This window comes from Petromyzon marinus, unplaced genomic scaffold (assembly GCF_048934315.1).
Source record: "Petromyzon marinus isolate PM22_M1 ecotype Great Lakes invasive population unplaced genomic scaffold, UKy_Petmar_22M1.pri1.0 PM_G_Scaffold_60, whole genome shotgun sequence".
In the NCBI taxonomy this organism is placed as follows: domain Eukaryota; kingdom Metazoa; phylum Chordata; class Hyperoartia; order Petromyzontiformes; family Petromyzontidae; genus Petromyzon; species Petromyzon marinus.
Window position 1 is genome coordinate 361,729 of NW_027423014.1, and position 16,839 is coordinate 378,567.

Genomic DNA, 16,839 nt, shown 5'->3' on the forward strand with positions numbered 1-16,839 from the left:
CCGGCGAGCGCCGCTACGAGGCGGCGATAGGCAAAGTTCCCTTTCGTCTTCGTCCCTCCGACTCTCACGGCGTCCGCGCGACGCCGTGAGCACGGCCGCGAGGTACGTGATGGGGCCTGCGAGCATTTGCGGACTTGGGTAGCGGTAGGCCTAGGGTCGGCTCGTAGAATATTCCCTCCGGGCGGTGCGGGGTTTGCGCCACGAATAAAAGTCAGCAGAGAGCATCGGTGTGGTGCGCGTGTGATTCCCGCGCGGAGCGGCTCCGTGGGCGGATGCGCGGCGAGAGCGAGGGCGGAGCCGCAGCCGGAGCTCGCGCGTTGAGATCATCGCCCGCAGGTGCGAGACCGTTCGGGCCCCGTGTTAACGACGGCTGCGGTGCGCGTGGATGCTCGTGGAGGTAATCGCTCCCCGGTGTAGGCGCTAGCATGTCGCTGTCCGCTGCATTAGCGATAGCCGCGGTGCGCGCGGGGGTGCGTGGGTTTACTCCGTGCGGCCGTGAGCCAGCAGCACGAGTCTGTCCCTCGGAGAGGGCGCTAGCGCGGGGGGCCCGATCGCTCGGTCGGCGGGGGCCCGGCGGGAGCCGACCGACGCGGTGGAGGAGGCGGCGGAAGGGGCGGACGTCGCGCCCCACCTGCCTAGCGAGGGCGGTGGGGTGGACGTCGGCCCCCACACCGCCATGGCCCTGTACACGTTAAAGTATTGAGCACAAACTCAAGGAGCAGGGAAAATGGTAATGTTGCTTGGATTTAATTTTAATATCATTGCAACTGTATAGTTTTGATATGTTTTATTGAAAAAACATTCACGTGCATTGGCATGTCCCTCTGTCTCAAACATTAATAATGTATCATCTGCAAATGTCCTTTAGCAATGTAAATGTTTGTTCAACATTGGTATGCAGCTTGAAGAATGACGTAGTCTTATAACTGAAGACACTTCGGATTTTCAATCAAAATTTACAAATAATCCACTCTACCATAAACATGCTACATTCCAGCTAAAGTATAGTAGTACATTACTGTAAAGTAGTATGGTGTATAGCACAGATATTTTGAACAAACCCAGTGAGATGGGAGTGCTGCTTTGATGCATTACGCTTGGATCCGATCTCATGGGTTCAATTCAGGCTAACCCCTAAGGGTACAATTTTATTTTTACAGTTTCAATCGGACCAAGTACCTGGGGAAGTTAATTCCAAGTCAACATGGCTTAAAATCTGCCATGCTGAAATAAAATATCTGGACGTTATTGCTTCTGACGTGAGTGCAGGACTCGCTATCCATGCCAAGGTGCGGAGGCTCATTTGGGCGACCAAAGGAATTCCGAATGCATGTTACAATAACGTTAATTTCAGATGACTGGATTCATTGGTAGAGTGCTCCAACTTGGGCAGAGATATCTGGCTGGAAAGTGATGTGGTTAAAATGTTTGTCTCGCAGTTTTAAAGGTTGCAATTTCAAAATACAGTTTGGGCATCAGAGCTCAATAAATTGAGTACTACTCTGTGTGAGGTTAACAGGAGTCATCCAATGGAGAGACTGGGCTAGGCCATATAAATGTGGAATTTATATCAGTTGACAGGTCAAACGTACTCTTTGTCCTTTTTGGTCACTTTATTATTATAGGCTAGTGGTGTTTGTGTGTTTTAATCACAGAGATGGGGGGGGGGGGGGCATTGCACCTCGCTACACCCATCCACTGCTGACGGTAGAGGTTGTGTCTGTGTGTGTACACACACAGACACAACTGTGTCTGTGTGTGTACACACACACAGACACAGTGTAAACACACACAGTGTACACACACACACATTGTACACACACAGTGTAAACACACACAGATTGTACACACACAGAGTGTACACACACAGTGTACACACATACACACAGTGTACACACACACACAGTGTACACACACACACATAGTGTACACACACACAGTGTAAACACACACAGTGTACACAGACACAGTGTACACACACAGTGTACACACACACAGTGTACACACACACATTGTGTACACACACAATGTACACACACACAGTGTACACACTGTGCACACACAGTGTATACACACAGTGTACACACACACAGAGTATACACACACAGTGTACACACACACACAGTGTACACACACACAGACACAGTGTACACACACACAGTGTACACACACAGTGTACATACACACAGTGTACACACAGTGTACACACACATACAGTGTACACACAGTGTACACACAGTGTACACACACATACAGTGTACACACAGTGTACACACACACAGTGTACACACACACACAGTGTACACACACTGTGTACACACACACACACAGTGTACACACACACACAGTGTACACACACATACAGTGTACACACAGTGTACACACACACTGTACACACAATAATGTCCACGTTGTTGTTGTAGCTGAGCCCACGCACCCAAGGGAGGGAGCAATGAAAATGAATCTAAATAAACTTACACTCCAATCCCGCTCTGTGACGTCACCACTCAGCATTACTTCATCGGTGTGAAACGCCAGGGGGAGGTGTACTTCGCTAGTGACGTCATGTCACCAAGGTATTACACCGCGTTCTTGAGCGTGACGTCCCTCCGCTTGTGTCACTGCCGATTGCGTTCCAGTGCCAATCCTTATTTGGGCAAAGCTACGCCCGGTGACGGCGACTCATTAACATAATCTATTCGTCAAAGCCGACGAGTTCATTGCCCACGACACATGGGACGAGTGACATTAACATTATTTATTCTCTATTTAGTTACGGAGCCGCTCATTGTGGGAGGAGCGTGCATCGTTCCACGGATGTGACGTCATGTCACCTGCTGCCTCGTGACGTCACGAGGAAACACTGCACTGAAATCCGAGGTGAGAACTTCTCATTGCGATTGTGGTTGTTGTGGTGGTTGTTGTTGTTTACCAAGGTAGAGCCTCGCTCTCTCTCGTAGGGATGTCAGTTGAGTAGCAGCGAGCATGGGAATCGATGTCCAGGTTGGAACTTTACAACGCGGGGCCTAGCCACGCGGGGCCTTGCCTCCTGCCCTCGCCTGATTGCATTCACTTTAATTATCTCGCTTAAGTTTAATTTGTCTTCACCCGGCTCGCCACTTTGTAACTTTGTTTTATTGTAAATATTCACGCAGTTTTTATTTTTTTGTTACCAGGCCAAGCCCGCTTGAGCTGCTATACCGCTCTTGTTATCAGAAGCGACCTGCCCACAACAACACAAGGTGAGGCTTTGTCAACGTGTGTGAATGTTTTGACTTAAAACTTTGGTGACTGCAGGAATTAATATTCTTGGTTCTTTCGGTAAAGTCACGTAGATAGAAAATAAAATAAAAATAACATAACAAACGTAAAAAATAGTAAATAAAGCAAAAAAACCCCACGTTTTGATCGCAACACAAGTGGTCTTTATTTAATGTAATTGTATTATCTGTTATTGTTATTTTCTATCTACGTAACTTTACCGAAAGAAACAACAATACGTGTATCAATGTCTATCGGTCAAAGACGCTAAACGGAGTGACGCGCAAACTCCAAATATACAGCAGGCGTCAGGGTCGGGATCAAACCCACGACTTCCTGTACACCAGGTGAGGTAGTTAACATCTCACCACGGAGAGAGACACGCAAACTCCAGTTAGCCTCGGCTGTGTTCGTTGATCCTCAATGAATTACTTGGTGGAGTGAGGAAGCATTCATGCCAAGCAGATGAAAGGTGGCCAGGCATGATTCTAGACACGCCACCGCCTGTTTACCCAGTGGCAGTGTACAGTTTGTGTTTGCAGTAACGTCTATTAACTCTGTTGAACACGGACGTCATAGCACAACAATAGTTTACTTTTGTTTTCCTCTGGAACTCTTTATAAGAATGGAAACTGGAGGTGAACACAGCACACACATTCAGCTGAAGTCGGAACTGTTCATCCCAGCATTTAAGGACATCTGAGCCTGGATTCACACCTCTAAGTTGCGATTGAACATTAATTTATGCATAACACAAATGGTATTGTTTTCAACACCCTTTGCTATGTCAGCTGAATTTAGCTCCCATAAATATTCCTTTTGTAGCCAGACAGCCGAAATTGTGTGCTCGGAGTTTTGGGTGAACATTAATTTTGAAGATACGAGGGCTTCCAGTCACGTTTATGACCATTTGCCCTCTCATTGTGTGCCATAACAGCCCTGTGATGAATTTGGGAAACTTTTTCACTGCATCATGAATATATGAATAAGTATAGACGTGTAAGTCACATGTGACTATATATGCATTCATCTGTGCCTCGATACTGACGTGTAGATGGTGTGGATATTATTTTTTTCTGTCTGCAGCTGACGCTTCCTCTGACGCTTCCTCCGCAGAATTGGTCTGATGGAGCAAATGCACTCAGCGCAGCTCGGTATGACAAGTCAACAATGCGACCAGCGTGCATACAGCACGGATCGGACTGTAAATTTGACACGGCACCAGAGAACTCGCACAGGAGAGAAACCCTTCAAGTGCACTGTGTGTGGGAAGGCGTTTTCACAGTCATCTGTTGTTAAAAAACACCAGAGAACACACACGGGAGAGAAACCGTTCAGGTGCACTCTGTGCGGGATGGCGTTTGCACAGTCTCCACATCTTCAAGTACACCAGAGAACACACACGGGAGAGAAACCCTTCAAGTGCACTGTGTGTGGGAAGGCATTTGCAAGTTCATCTAATCTTGTAATACACCAGAGAACACACACAGGAGAGAAACCCTTCAAGTGCACTCTGTGCAGGAAGGCGTTTGCACATTCATCAAATCTTCAAGTACACAAGAGAACACACACGCATCAGAAGATCCACAAGGAGTGCAGTCTGATATCGGCTTGTGAAAGTCAAAGTGGCACCATGAGCCCATCCCTCATGAAACACGAACCGGAAAAAAATCCCAGCTTGGACACTTTTAAAGTTATTGAGGTGAAATATGAAGAGGTGATGGTGAAATGTGAAGAAGTGATGGTGAAGAGTGAAGAAGTGATGGTGAAGAGGGAAGAAGTGAAGGTGAAATGTGAAGATGAAGATTCAACTCCAAAATGGGACCTTCACATCGATGGAGGCAACGTGAAGCAGGAGGAGAATTCTGACTGTGAGGCAGAGCGAGGCAACTCCCAGCAATTCGTGGAAGTGGAGGTGTGGCTGGACTTGCTCCTAGACAATACAAAGTCAAGTGGAGACCCGGTAGATGTGTAAGCCAGAGACGATGTCGCTACAATAGATGCACCTTTGTCACAGGCCTTTAATGAAAAGAACGCGAAGTTGAACACTCAGTTCTTAGGTTCAACCTGCAGAGTAAGAGCGGCCAGTCTTTGTGGACCTGTGGGTTGGGTTAATCTCTAACCAGGAGCGAGAGCCAATAAGCTCCCAAGCATTCACTATTTTATCAATTGCATTTATATGGTGCTTGCTTAATCGCCTCTACGTGGCTTTACCGAAAGAACCAAGGAGAATGGATCCCTGCAGTCACAAACTTCAAATCAAGATTGCCTCAGCAACTCAGAGTTTTGTATCTCGTTTCAGACACTCGAAGAGCATCCCCAAGTAGCAGCTGCCCCTGTGTGGCACAAGGTGGTGGCCCTGCACCGGCCTGCATGTGGACAAGAGCCTGTCAGTAGGGGCGTTGGTTGATGTGGCGTCTTAGTTGTGGAGTTTGTTTGTAATGTTTCGATTTAAAGCTTTCGTGACTGCAGGGATTCATCTTCTTGGTTCTTTCGGTAAAGTCACGTAGAAGGGAAACGATAAGATAATAAAAATGAAACAATAAAATAAAATTCTCACGACGTTTCGGCTGCTTGCGATCGTCGTGAGAATTTTATTTGATTATTTTATTTTTATTATCTTATTATTTCCCTTCTACGTGAATTTGTAGGTAATGTTTAGAATGTTATCAAGTTTTGACCGAGATGCCAGCATGCAAATGCAATAGTACGTTGTACATACACTGTAAAGCAGATGGTGCATATTTTTTTAAAAACAGCTTCTTGTTAATACGATGTAACCTGATGCAGTCTATTTCACTGCAGTAATTCAATTTTGTTAAAATGCCTGTCAATAATTTAGAATGAATACTTGTGTGATTGTGCGTGTGCATGTAACATTTTGTCTGAGGGTCAAACATTGAATAAGTGATGTTAGGACAAAGTGTGTGTGTTTGGAAGTAACCTGTACAGAGAACTCAGGTGAGACACGTTGTTCTTGTGATACAGGTCAAAGGGTACTTTTGTGTTTCATGAAGCGTCGGCCTCTGAAGCAACTCATTGTCTTTGAAATAGGGAGCACGCTCGGATCATTCATCAGTTACAAGGCATACCACTTAAAAGTTACACGTATAGGAGGAGGTACATTCTCTACAACACGAATTGTCTTACATGTTGACGTAGATTTTGTCTAACTGGGACTAGAAATGCTCCTTGCTGATTGACGTCTGGATGTTCGTACCTATCGGTTGAATCAAACCCCACTGCTGTTGTTGAGACGCTGTGCACCAATAAGGGTCCAAGCATTTTAGGGCCTTCGGCCAGGAAAGTCACAACGTTTACGGCACACGAAGGACGCATTCACGCAAGTACCCCATGCTCCGTTTTGAAGTTTTAAAATGAAACATCTTTGAATCGTGTTGTGTTTTGAATTAGATTATTGTTATTTCTTCATTAAAAGTTTATTTCATTTTACATCCGGAAGGCTTCATTGAGAAGGACATTTCGAGTGAATGTTCTCTCGTCGTTAAGTAGACGGCCTTGCCGGGGGTTCGGTTCGATGCGGACTTTCACCTGGTTGGGATTGCGGGATCGAGATAAAGCGACACGGAGCTGCTGGCCGTCTGCATTTTCGATTCCAACGTAATCGAACGTCTGTCCCTGCGCCTCCATCGTTGGTACAGGGGGTGCTGGATAATGTTTGGAATTACCCCAATTTTGACCGTGACACCAACATGCGTTGTGAATGACGCAACGTTATGTTTTACATCTGCCGTTTAGCAGACTGCGCATATTGTGGTGAATGTTACTGGGGTAGCCAGGTGTGCCTGTCTGTCGTTCGCATGCAGGGGGCGCGTGTAGGTTTACAGCGCCCCCTGCGTGAAAACGACAAAGTGCAGCGTTCCGTCACGGATAAAGTTGTGCGCTTATATTTAAAATGTTATTCTTTTATAAGGTGATGTTGATATCGAAAACTGACACATAGCTGGCATGCCATGAATAGGAAATTAACTCTGCTTATTCGAATCAATGTATTCATATATGTTGATAAACTGTTTTCAAGCAGATTGTCTCTAACGGCGACTACAGGGACCACATGATTGTTTAAAAATGTATTTGATTGTAACTATAATTGCCTACAATTCGTCATGTCTAGCTTATTTAGCCTATAATTTATTCACTACCCAAAATGTATTTACTTGAAAACATAGAGCTGATATTTATTCTTGGTTCTTTCGGTAAAGTCACGTAGAAGGGAAACAAAATAACAAAAATATAAAACAATTCTTACGACGTTTCGACTGCAACACAAGCAATCATCATCAGGTGTCACACACAGGCACACACACAGAGACACAGGCACACACAGATACAGGCACACACAGTGTGTACACACTGTGTATACACAGTGTACACACACAGTGTATACACACTGTGTGTATACACACAGTGTGTATACACACAGTGTACACACAGAAATAGTGTGTACATACAGAAAAAGTGTGTACACACAGAAACAGTGTGTACACACAGTAATGTCCACGTTGTAGTTGCTGAGCTCACGCACGCAAGGGGTCTCTGTTCAAGAGATGGAGCAATGGAAAATGAATCTAAACTTAAACTCCATCCCCGCTCTGTGACGTCACCACTCAGCATGACCTCATCGGTGTGAAACGCCAGGGGGAGGTGTGCCTCGCTAGTGACGTCATGTCACCAAGGTTTCACCCCACCCCCGTCCACCGCACCCTTGCGCGTGACGTCACCTTTGCTTGGGTCACTGCCGATATCTGTTCCGGTACAATTCTTATTTGGGCAAAGCAACGCCCAGTGACTGGCGGGTCATTAACATGATGTGTTCGTGAAAGCCGTCGCGAGTTGATTGCGACGGGTTCAGCACCCACGCCCCCATCCCTCGACATATGGCTCGGACTCATTAACATAATTTATTCAGTTACAGAGCTGCTCGTGGGAGGGAAGTGTCTTGTACCCCGGAGGTGACGTCATGTCACCTTCTGCATGGCCATCAGTTTTTCAGAACCACCAGAGAACACACACGGGAGAGAAACCCATCAGGTGCACGATGTGCGGGATGGCGTTTACACAGTCATGTAATCTTGTAACACACCAGAGAACACACACGGGAGAGAAACCCTTCAAATGCAGTGTGTGTGACAAGGCATTTGCATGGCCATCAGTTCTTGAGACCCACCAGAGAACACACACAGGAGAGAAACCCTTCACGTGCACTGTGTGTGGGAAGGCATTTTCATGGTCATCTGTTCCTAAAAAACACCAGAGAACACACACGGGAGAGAAACCCTTCAAGTGTACTCTGTGCGGCAAGGCGTTTTCAGATTCATGGCATCTTGTAACACACCAGAGAACACACACGGGAGAGAAACCCTTCAAGTGCACTCTGTGCGGGAAGGCGTTTGCACAGTCACCACATCTTGAAGTACACCAGAGAACACACACGGGAGAGAAACCCTTCAAGTGCAGTGTGTGCGTGAAGGCATTTGCACAGTCATCTGCCCTTGTAAAACACCAGAGAACACACACGGGAGAGAAACCCTTCAAGTGCAGTGTGTGCGTGAAGGCATTTGCACAGTCATCTGATCTTGTAAAACACCAGAGAACACACGGGAGAGAAACCCTTCAGGTGCAGTGTGTGCGGGATGGCGTTTGCAGATTAATCAAATCTTCGAAGACACCAGAGAACACAAAAGCATCACAAGGAGCGGAGTCGGAGTCTGAAATCAGCTTGTGAAAGTCAAAGTGCCACAATGAGCCCATCCCTCATGAAACACGAATCGGAAGAAAATCCCAGCTTGGACACTTTTAAAGGTATTGAGGTGAAATATGAAGAGGTGATGGTGAAATGTGACGAAGTGATGAGCGAAGAAGTGAAGGTAAAATGTGCAGATGAAGATTCAACTCCAAAATGGGACCTTCACATCGTGAAGCAGGGGGAGAATTCTGACTGAGGCAGAGTGAGGCAACTCCCAGCAGTTTGTGGAAGTGGAGGTGTGGGTGGACTTGCTCCTAGACAATACAAAGTCAAGTGGAGACCCGGTAGATGTGTAAGCCAGAGACGATGTCGCTACAATAGATGCACCTTTGTCACAGGCCTTTAATGTCAAGAATGTGAAGTTGAACACTTTGTGGGCCTGTGGGTTGGGTAGATCTCTAACCAGGAGCAAGAGCCAATAAGCTCCCAAGCATTCACTGTTATAATAATTTATTTTACATCGTGCTTGCTTAATCGCCTCAGCAACTCGGAGTTTTGTGTCGTACCTCGTCTGAAACACTCGAAGAGCATCCCCAAGTAGCAGCTGCCCCTGTGTGGCACAAGGTGGTGGCCCTGCACCGGCCTGCATGTGGACAAGAGCCTGTCAGTGGGGGGCGATGATTGACGTGTCATCTCAGTTGTGTAGTTTGTAGGTAATGTTTAGAATTTGCTACATTTTCACTCAGACGCCAGCATGCAATGGCCTACTCGTTTTGAATGACACAATAGTATGTTTTACATACACTGTGAAGCAGACTGTGCAACTTTTTTGTAAAAGCTTCTTGTTAATACAATGTAACGTGATGCAGTATATTTCACTGCAGTAATCCAATTTTGTTAATATGCCTGTCAATAATTTAGAATGTATTCTTGTCTGGTTTTGTGCATACTTGTAACATTTGATCTGTAAGGGTCAAACATTGAATAAGTGATGTTAGGACAAAGTGTGTGTGTGTTTTGGAAGTAACCTGTACAGAGAACTCGGGTGAGACCCGTTGTTCTTGTGATACGGGTCAAAGTGTACTTTTGTGTTTCACGAAGCGTCGGCCTCTGAAGTAACTCATCGTCTTTGCAATAGGGAGCACGCTCGGATCATTCATCAGTTACAAGGCATACCACTTAAAAGTTACACGTATAGGAGGAGGTACATTCTCTACAACACGAATTGTAGTTTTGTTACGTGTTGACGTAGATTTTGTCTAACTAGGACTAGAAATGCCCTTTGCTGATTCACGTCTGGATGTTCGTACCTATCGGTTGAAGCAAGCCCCACTGCTGCTGCTGCTGAGACGCTGTGCACCAATGAGGGTCCAAGCATTTTAGGGCCTTCGGCCAGGAAAGTCACAACATTTACGGCACACGAAGGACGCATTCACGCAAGCGGCCCATGCTCCGTTTTGAAGTTTTAAAATGAAACATCTTTGAATCGTGTTGTGTTTTGAATTAGATGATTGTTATTTCTTCATTAAAAGCTTCTTTCAAGCATATTTCGTCTCTAACAGCGACTACAGGGACCACGTGATTGTTAAAAAAAATGTCTTTGATTATAACTATATTTGCCTACAATTCGTATTGTGTAGCTTATTCAGACTATAATTTATTCACTACCCAAACTGTATTGACTTGAAAATATAGGAGCTGATATTTGTAAGCAATGTCTTTGTTATTTATACGTTTGACAAAAAAATATTTGCACAAATTGAACTTGTTCAGATACAAGGTGAATTCACAAGGCTTTGTAAAAAATCCAATATTTCAGAATTTTGCCTTAACGGAGAATATTTTTTTAAAATGTTGGTAAAAATAAAGATTCAGAAATATATATTGTGCCGTGTCTACAATTTTATTGTAAAGTGGAATTGGTAAAAAAAATTGTATTTGTACACGTAGAGGCATTGTGGTCCATAAGTCTGGTGACACAGAAGTTTAATTTATTAGGTATAGCCCTGTGAGCCATGCGGCTCATAAGTCGGGTGCAACCGCAACAAACATAAGTCTGGTGACACAGAGACGTTGTGGTCCATAAGTCTGGTGACACAGAGACGTTGTGGTCCATAAGTCTGGTGACACATAGGCGTTGTGGTCCATAAGTCTGGTGACACAGAGGCGTTGTGGTCTATAAGTCTGGTGACAGAGGCGTTGTGGTCCATAAGTCTATGGGCTGTGTTGAGTCTATGGCAGTGTTGAGTCCATGGGTAGTGCTGAATCTATGGGCAGTGTTGAGTCTATGGGCAGTGTTGAGTCTATGGTAGTGTTGAGTCTATGGTAGTGTTGCGTCTGTGGGTGGTAGTGTTGAGTCTATGGGTGGTAGTGTTGAGTCTATGGGTGGTAGTATTGAGTCTATGGTAGTGTTGAGTCTATGGTAGTGTTGAGTCTATGGTAGTGTTGAGTCTATGGTAGTGTTGAGTCTATGGTAGTGTTGAGTCTATGGGTGGTAGTGTTGTGTCTATGGTAGTGTTGAGTCTACAGTGAGGGAAAAAAGTATTTGATCCCCTGCTGATTTTGTACGTTAGCCCCATGACAAAGAAATGATCAGTCTATAATTTTAATGGTAGGTTTATTTGAACAGTGAGAGACACAATAAAAACAACAAAATCCAGAAAAACGCTTCGCTACATGGCCACGAGTGACGGTGAAATATGAAGAAGGGGCGACCTTGAAGCGTGAAGGTCAGGAATCTTCTCCGGGTGCTCCTCCTCCCACGTTTGCAGGCGCCCATCAACGTCATCACAGCATCCCAATGGCAGTATTCTCGACACGAATATCTCGAGACTCAAGGAGGCTATTCTGGACAAAAATCATTCGCGTTATTCTTATGATTATTGTAATCCTCATGTGTGTATGTTGAACTTATTTCGCACAGTACGTAGCCAACCTTGCTATACTTCCTAAATAGAATAGGATAGTCATCCTATGCAGAGACCGGTGCCTGCCAATAAATGTGTAATTTTCCACCCTCGAGCTCAGATAAGAGCCGTCAAATGTATATTTGACAATGGTGACACTTTGATTTGTGTTTCTGGATAAGGTTAACATATAGGTTGCATTTTGCATTCAAACATGACTATACAGGAATACTGCTTCTGACCTTCAAGTGTGCATAACGTTCATTTTATTTAAGCCGAGATGCCATTCATTAATGTGAATGGAAATAAGCTTAAATAAATGTTTTATGTAAGTATACCACATTGATGAAATTTATGGTGTGCATTATTGAAGGTCTGTGAACTTTCTAACAGTCTTCCCAGGAAGTGAAGAAATTTGTCAAGAATTTATAAAACACTTTATATAAACAAGGTTAATGTTTTAATGGTATCTGTGAAAGCAGAGGATGGAGCTCTTTTTTTATCAGCGGAGTACGGTGCCCACACTCCTCTTACACAGCAACTCTTTGAGTTCATGGATCACGCAGAGATCGTAAAACTCTGCACGCCCGACTTGCAGGGCAGCACTGTGGTGTCTGTAAGAGCGTTCATTTTGATCTATGCACGTAGTCTTCAGTCTCGGTGGTGCTTTCCTGGGTAAATATTCTAATGAAATATGGATGATGAATGTTAGCAACTGCTATATCTGCTGTGTGTGTATATATTTACATTTCTGCTCTAATTTGATGCGTGAGAAGGGGAGATCCATTTTTCACTTAATGGGAACCAGTCTTCCCGAAAAAAGACTGCAGTATAGTGGCTGTACAAATATACTTACAGCTTTGTTGAACAGCACCACTCACCTTCATTACAGTGGAGATAACCCATGTATATCTGTTCACCAACATTGATCTGTTGTTCACACATTTCTAAGCTTGTGGTTATGGTGGTGGAGGCAGAAAAATAAATTCTCATCCCCACAGTCCACAATTGTAATGCGAGATTGTGATCTTTGCAGGTCTTTCTCCGGCTCAGACCACCTTGCCTTGCACATGAAGAGTGTTGTACGTGTAGAGGCGTTACGGGAGAGTGACACGCGGTTGTGTAACGGTGGCCACACAAACACGTGTAGAGGCGTTACGGGAGGGTGACACGCGGTTGTGTAACGGTGGCCACACAAACACGTGTAGAGGTGTTACGGGAGGGTGACACGCGGATGTGTAACGGTGGCCACAAACACGTGTAGAGGTGTTACGGGAGGGTGACACGCGGTTGTGTAACGGTGGCCACAAACACGTGTAGAGGCGTTACGGGAGGGTGACACGCGGTTGTGTAACGGTGGCCACAAACACGTCCGCTATGGCCACCAGCCTGGGGGACTGTGGGGGACGCTGTGATCACTCCCAGCCCCGCCCCTCAGTGAGGGACAGTATAAAAGGTGGGACCCGGGGAGCCGAGGTTTAGTTCGACTCAAGCAAGATGAAGAGCCAGTGAAGAACGAAGATCGACTAGCCAGACCCTGGAACTCCTTTGGCCCGCTGCCCTTCTGAGGGCCGGGCACAGCAAGCCAGGGTGTGACCCCAGAGCCACGAGGGCCGATGTCCTTCCGAGGGCCGGACTCGTGTGGCTGGTGATCGGGACCTGCGCCGAAGCTGGGCCAGGTCAGACAGCCTCCTGAGAGAGGACCAGGATAGAGGGAACCAGGGAGCTAGCGTGGGCTAAGGCTCGGGGAATGTTCCCTCTGTAGAGTACGGGCGAAGAGGCCGTTACCTCTTCAAGTATTAGATTAGCCACTGTAGAGTGAAGTGTCTGTAATAAATACGTGTTGCCTCCGAAGAATAAGTCTCCGTCGTCAATAAGGCCACTACACTTGCACAGCTGCTTCTGAAGTTGCTTGAAAGAGCCATTCTTACCCAATAGACAGTTCTTCACCATGACACAAGGGGTTATTTTGGGGGGTTATATATAAATGTTGTGTCGTTAAATCTGCCACCACCCGACGCAGCCAACTAGTAAGGTGTTTCACTTAAACAGAAGACGCCAATTCGTCACTAGTACAACTCACGCCGGTGTGTTGGGGAGCGAAGCCACAACATTAACAATCTGAGTACGACTTGGCATGTTCTGTTTGTGACGAACCTTACAAATTGGCTGTGTTGGATGGTGGCAGGTTTCATGACACAGTTACGTGTTCACGCAATCTAACCCAATAAAACCTACGAGGATGATATTTTGATTTAAAGCTTTCGTGACTGCAGGGATTCATATTCTTGGCTCTTTCGGTGAAGTCACCACCACGTAGAAGCGAAACAATAAAACCAAGAATAAGGATGATATTGGTCGCGAAAGCCGACGTGTTAAACAGTTCTTCACATTTCAATAATTCAGCAATGTATTTTGATCGCTCAAAGGTAAACTACCATATATGTAAATGCAGAAATAAATGTTTTACAAGACTGTTTGTTTGAGCTCTTGTTGGTGATTTGGCTAAGATCTTCAACTTGGCTACACTTGAGAATCTGGTTTAATTTTGCACGCTCGCCTGGGTTTGAATCCAGGATCGGCGGTGCTGGGCTCAGTCATTTGACGCAGCATTACACCTCCAAACCACCTGTCGACTTTCTCATTTATTTTTCTTTATTTTTCACCTACGTGACTTTACCGAACAAAACCAAAAAGTATGAATCCTTGCAGTCACGAAAGCTTAAAATCTAGAAGAAAAAAATGTCTATATTTGTGCCTTCAAGAATAATACTGGTTGGAGTGCCCTTTCAATGAGTAGCGTTGCATTTTGGGAGGAGCGTGTCTCGTACCCCGGATGTGACGTCACGTCACCTGCTGCCGCGTGACGTCACTAGGTAACAGGAAGCTATCGCTTCCTCCACTGAAATCCGAGGTGAGAAATTCTCATTGCGATTGTGGTTGTTGTGGTGGTGGTCGTTGTTGTGGTGGTGGTTGTGGTGGTTGTTGTTGTTGTTTACCAAGGTAGAGCCTCTCTCTCGTAGGGATGTCAGTTGAGTAGCAGCGAGCATGGGAATCGATGTCCAGGTTGGAACTTTACAACGCGGGGCCTAGCCACGCGGGGCCTTGCCTCCTGCCCTCGCCTGATTGCATTCACTTTAATTATCTCGCTTAAGTTTAATTTGTCTTCACCCGGCTCGCCACTTTGTAACTTTGTTTTATTGTCAATATTCACGCAGTTTTTATTTTCGTTCTTTTGTTAGCAGGCCAAGCCCGCTTGAGCTGCTATACCGCTCTTGTTATCAGAAGCGACCTGCCCACAACAACACAAGGTGAGGCTTTGTCAACGTGTGTGAATGTTTTGACTTAAAACTTTGGTGACTGCAGGAATTAATATTCTTGGTTCTTTCGGTAAAGTCACGTAGATAGAAAATTAAATGAAAATAACAATGCAAATAAATAATGATAAATTGTAAATAAAGCAAAAAAACTCACGTCGTTTTGATCGCAACACAAGTGGTCTTTATTTAATGTAATTCTATTATCAGTTAATGTTATTTTCTATCTACGTAACTTTACCGAAAGAAACAAGAATACGTGTGTCAATGTCTATCGGTCAAAGACGCTAAACGGAGTGACGCGCAAACTCCAAATATACAGCAGGCGTCAGGGTCGGGATCGAACCCACGACTTCCTGTACACCAGGTGAGGTAGTTAACATCTCACCACGGAGAGAGACACGCAAACTCCAGTTAGCCTCGGCTGTGTTCGCTGATCCTCAATTACTTACTTGGTGGAGTGAGGAAGCATTCATGCCAAGCAGATGAAGGTGGCCAGGCATGATTCTAGACACGCCACCGCCTGTTTACCCAGTGACAGTGTACAGTTTGTGTTTGCAGTAAAGTCTATTAACTCTGTTGAACACGGAGGTTATAGCGTAACAATAGTTTACTTTTGTTTTCCTCTGGAACTCTTTATAAGATTGGAAACAGGAAGTTTACACAGCACACACATGCAGCTGAAGTCGGAACTGTTCATCCCAGCATTCAAGGACATCTGAGCCTGGATTCACACCTCTAATTTGCGATTGAACGTTGATTTATGCATTTCTGCCTAACACAAATAGTATTGTTTTCAACACCCTTTGCTATGTCAGCTGAATTTAGCTCTCATAAATATTCCTTTTCTAGTCAGACAGCCGAAATTGTGTGCTTAGAGTTTTGGGTTAACATTCATCTTGAAGATATGAAGGCTTCCAGGCATATTAATGACATTTGCCCTCTCATTGTGTGCCATAGCAGCCCGTGGAGAGAAACCCTTCAGGTGCACTCTGTGCGGGAAGGCATTTGCACGTTCATCAAATCTGATGAATTTGGGAAACTTTTTCACTACATCATGAATATATTAATAAGTATAGACGTGTAAGTCACGTGTGCATTCCTCTGTGCCTGACGTGTAGATGGTGTGGATATTCTTTTTTTCTGTCTGCAGCTGACGCTTCCTCTGCAGAATTGGTCTGATGGAGCAAAGGCACTCAGCGCAGCTCGGAACGACAAGTCAACAATGCGACCAGCGTGCATACAGCACGGACCGGACTGGAAATTTGACACGGCACCAGAGAAGTCACACAGGAGAGAAACCCTTCAAATGTACTGTGTGTAACAAGGCATTTGCATGGCCATCAGTTTTTCAGAACCACCAGAGAACACACACGGGAGAGAAACCCTTCAAGTGCACTGTGTGTGGGAAGGCATTTTCAGATTTATCTACTCTTAAAAAACACCAGAGAACACACACAGGAGAGAAACCCTTCAAGTGCAGTGTGTGCGTGAAGGCGTTTACACAGTCATGTAATCTTGTAACACACCAGAGAACACATACGGGAGAGAAACCCTTCAAGTGCAGTGTGTGTGCGAAGACATTTTCACGGTCATCTGCTCTTAAAATACACCAGAGAACACACACGGGAGAGAAACCCTTCAAGTG